The 3,815-nt window shown below is 42.8% G+C and overlaps 1 non-coding gene across 1 annotated transcript; it reads right to left on the reverse strand.

Moving 5' to 3' along the window:
* Window positions 1-3,309: 3,309 nt before the first annotated feature.
* LOC136381641 (small nucleolar RNA SNORA36 family) lies at window positions 3,310-3,443 on the reverse strand. The gene has a single exon (XR_010747126.1). It is a non-coding gene; the product is annotated as a small nucleolar RNA SNORA36 family (small nucleolar RNA).
* Between the last annotated feature and the right edge of the window lie 372 nt (window positions 3,444-3,815).

Consider the following 3,815-nt stretch of genomic DNA (forward strand, 5'->3'; position numbering starts at 1 on the left):
CCTGTCTTTCCAGGTGGTTTTTTTTGGACAATCCCTGGGTCAGCTCAGTGCGGTGATCTGTCTCAGAGACCACCCAGGGGACCCACAGGATGTATATCTGCCACATCCACATGAGGGGCTCAGGAGGCTGTCTGATCATCCGCTCACAAAGGAGGTAACTCTAAGAGCAACCACACAACTTCTTCTGCGCTACAGAATTTATTTCTCACGGATACTTAAATATAACCTGAAACAGACACACAACGGACAAGAAGACTCTAGAAGAGGCAGCCTGTCCACAGGTAAAATAAAATCACTCCTGATTACCTCCAGTAGGCAGCAGTTATGAGCTCCTGTACACAATTTAAAGGTAATCGTGTAATTTAAAGAGAACAAAAAAAAATGCCTATTGAACTTAATGGCAAGTGACATTTTGGCTCAGTCACTATTAGATTCAAGCAGCTTTCTTGTGTTGCTTCTGTGGTGGTGGCTTCCCGGGGTTCAGAGAGGGTTAATGCTGTGATCCTTGGGGAAGCTTGAACGGCCCTGGTTATCTAAACCTTGATTCAGAGCAGAGGCCACAGATTATGTTTTCTGGGCACATCCGCAGACATATTAGGGCATGAAGTGAAGATGACAGGAGCAGAGTATCTCCTTTCTCCTCGGGACTGCCCCAGGAGAGTTTCCCACCACGACCTCCTCAGACCCGGGCTTTGCATTAGAGTTATTGTCCTGCGAGGAGATTCAGTTAGAGCCCCTGATTCATTTCTTATAGTGCTCTCCTGTTTATTCTCGGTGGCAGCTAACTTGTAAAATTTTATTATGATTTTTTTTCCTTCGGTTTGTGTCATGGAAGGGATAAAAATAGCAATGATTCTATCATCGGTCCTAAATGCCGTTGTATAAATCTGGACCAAGGCCGCACATCCACAGGGGCAACGCAGGATAACAGGCTATTCTGTTCCCAGTGGTCATTGTCTGAGGTTAGACTCCGTGTTTCTAACAGCCCAGAGACCGAGGGAGGGACGAGAGCACAAAGCCTGTGGGTACCACTGGTGTAGTGGTCACACTAATTTGGATTTCAAATTGCATCCTGTTATTAGGGTGATCCTTATCAAACACAGTGTGATCAAATCACCATCACCGCCAATTTGGTGATTCACTAAAATTGCCGTGGCTCACTGTAATTGCCACATTGGGCACTTCCCAGATTCTGCTGCCCCCCCCCCCCGCCCCCTTCAAGCTAAGTACGTTAGTTACACTAAACCATACAAAGAATCCATTGTAGGTCCACTGTTTCATGAATGTGTTTTTGCAAAGGCTGTTCCCTCACTTCGGACATCCTTCATTTTCTCTCTCTAGACTTTTCCCCCTAACTGCTGCTTATGTGTCCAGATTTAATTGGGACATCATCTCCTCCAAGCTGGTTCTAAAACACTTGATTGAAAATCAATCTATCGGCCTGACCTGTGGTGGCGCAGTGGATAAAGCATCAACCTGGAAACGCTGAGGTTGCCGGTTCAAAACCCTGGGTTTGCCTGGTCAAGGCACATATGGGAGTTGATGCTTCCTGCTCCTCCCCCCTTCTCTCTCTCTCTGTCTCTCTCCCCTCTCTATAATGAATAAATAAAATCTAAAAATAAAATAAAAAAATAAAAAAAATAAGATTGCTTTAAAAAAAAAAAAGAAAATCAATCTATCAAAAGAGTTCACTGGATTATCTTTATCCCTTGTCCAACTATATGCTATCTTTGTGTTCAGATTACCCTCTATCCATCCTTCTATTTTCAAAACCTGGCACGGTGATTGCAACATGGCAGGCACCCAATACAGAGTCACTGGCCTCCATGTTCTAGTATAGACATCATTAACTCCTCTTATTTGCTCATGGAGCACACTATTTAATCTGACTTGCAACATTCATCGGTATCTCCTAAAATGTCCCACTTACTTGTTTTTTTCTCCCTCTGGACCCGAAGCATCTCAAGGGCAGCAAGGGTGTATTCTTCATTCACTAGTGCATGCCTAGAGCCGTGTACAGCACCTAAAACAAAACAGGCGCTGAGCAAAAGCATGCCACACAAATGCATGATCTAACGAAGTAGGCGGAGAAAGAGTGGCATTGATTCAGAAGCTAATGGGTCTTTAGAGGGGCCTCTGGCGACTCTCACTAGATCTCTGAAAACCCTGATCCCACACACCCTGCTTCCCAGACAGGAACAGAGGGGCGAGAACCCTTCCCAGTAGGAGTAGTATGCTCCTGCCTTGCCCCTTCTGTAAAGCCCAGGGTACCATACTGTCATCACATGATGACAAATGAAAACTGCAAAATTAAATTCAAGCTCATCTTGCAACTTTGTGTTTAACCTTCTGTTGCCAACCTCGGAGATGCTTATGAAACAGCTTGGGGATTTACCACTAATGCCTCCCCTAAGACAGCATTGTCTCTGGGCAGTCAGGGCTCCACCAAATTGTTGTTTTGGTGTCGGGTGTGTTAAGGGGATAGGGAGGGGACAGAGAACAACAGTAGGATTAATCTTTCAGCTGTCGGTTTGTTTTTGCTGGGCAGGTAAAATGATTTTTGAGTTTTATGGTGGCTGCAAATGAAATGGCTGGAAACCTCCCAGGCCCTCCCTGATCTATATTATTGTATTGTCTTGGTTTGGGGGTTTGTTTTAGTATAGGTTTCATTCTCTCCTCTATGCCTGACCTTGTCCATTCCTCTAGCCTGAGAAGAAAACAATTCCACTGTCTTTCCTTCCGTCCTCTGGAGATCCAGGTTTACAGTTCATTTCAAGAAAGAAAACTATCTTACCAAAGCCACTAGCGAAGTGAACTGTAGTTGACTTTGACAATTCTCTCAAATTGGCTGAAAGTTTCTATCTAAACCGTGATTCTAAGGAACCATCTTAATGGATAGGCTGTGTGAGTGGAGTGGGACTCAAGCTGGACTCTTTAAGGGCTGGGATGAATTTCCTTTCAAAGTGGTTGGGGAAGAAATGAACACTACATGATAAAGGCCAGGGCTCTGAAGTCAGTTTGATCGAGGCCTATGATGTCCACTTTGACAAGTTATTTTTTGCAAGTAGGCTTTTTTGTTGTTGTTGAAGTATAATATAAACAGCAATACACAAACCTGTAATTGTGCAGCTAGATGAATTTTTACAAACTGGACACACCCAAATAACTAGTGTCCAGAGAAGCGAACATTACCAGAAAAACAGAAGCTCCTTCATGTACTCTCTTCATCACTACTGACCTCCAAGGTCATCGTTATCCTGACATCTATCACCATTGATTTATTTTTTTTCTTTTTTTTTTTTTTTTTTTTTTTGCAGGCTGGGAGGTAAATGAATAGAGCAATGCTTTCTATCCAATCATCTCCCCAAACCTGTGTTTCAATGTCCCAAAGATTAATTAACAGAACAGGGGAGGTGCCCGGAACTGAACTCAACACTTTTGAACTCCAGAGGTTAATTTTGCTTGCCTTTGGATAATACAGTATGGAATCATACAGTAGTGAACTCTTGTACATGACGTTTTTAGTCAATGTAGTTATTTGTGATATTTATCCATGTTTGTATGTAGCTACCATTTACTCATTCTCAGTACTATCAAGTATTCCATTGTGCTAATATATTACAATCAACTTCTCTATCTCTTTGTTGGTGGATTTGGGCTATTTTCAGTTAGGGGCTATTATGAAGATTGCTTCTTTGAACATTCTATGAGCATTTCTTTTAGTGAACATATGTGTGCATTTTGGGGAAAGTACTTAGGAGTGGAACTGCTGGGTCACAAAGTATCCTATATTCAACTATAGGTTGACCTAAATT

Source organism: Saccopteryx leptura, chromosome 9 (assembly GCF_036850995.1).
Source record: "Saccopteryx leptura isolate mSacLep1 chromosome 9, mSacLep1_pri_phased_curated, whole genome shotgun sequence".
NCBI classification, from domain to species: Eukaryota; Metazoa; Chordata; class Mammalia; order Chiroptera; family Emballonuridae; genus Saccopteryx; species Saccopteryx leptura.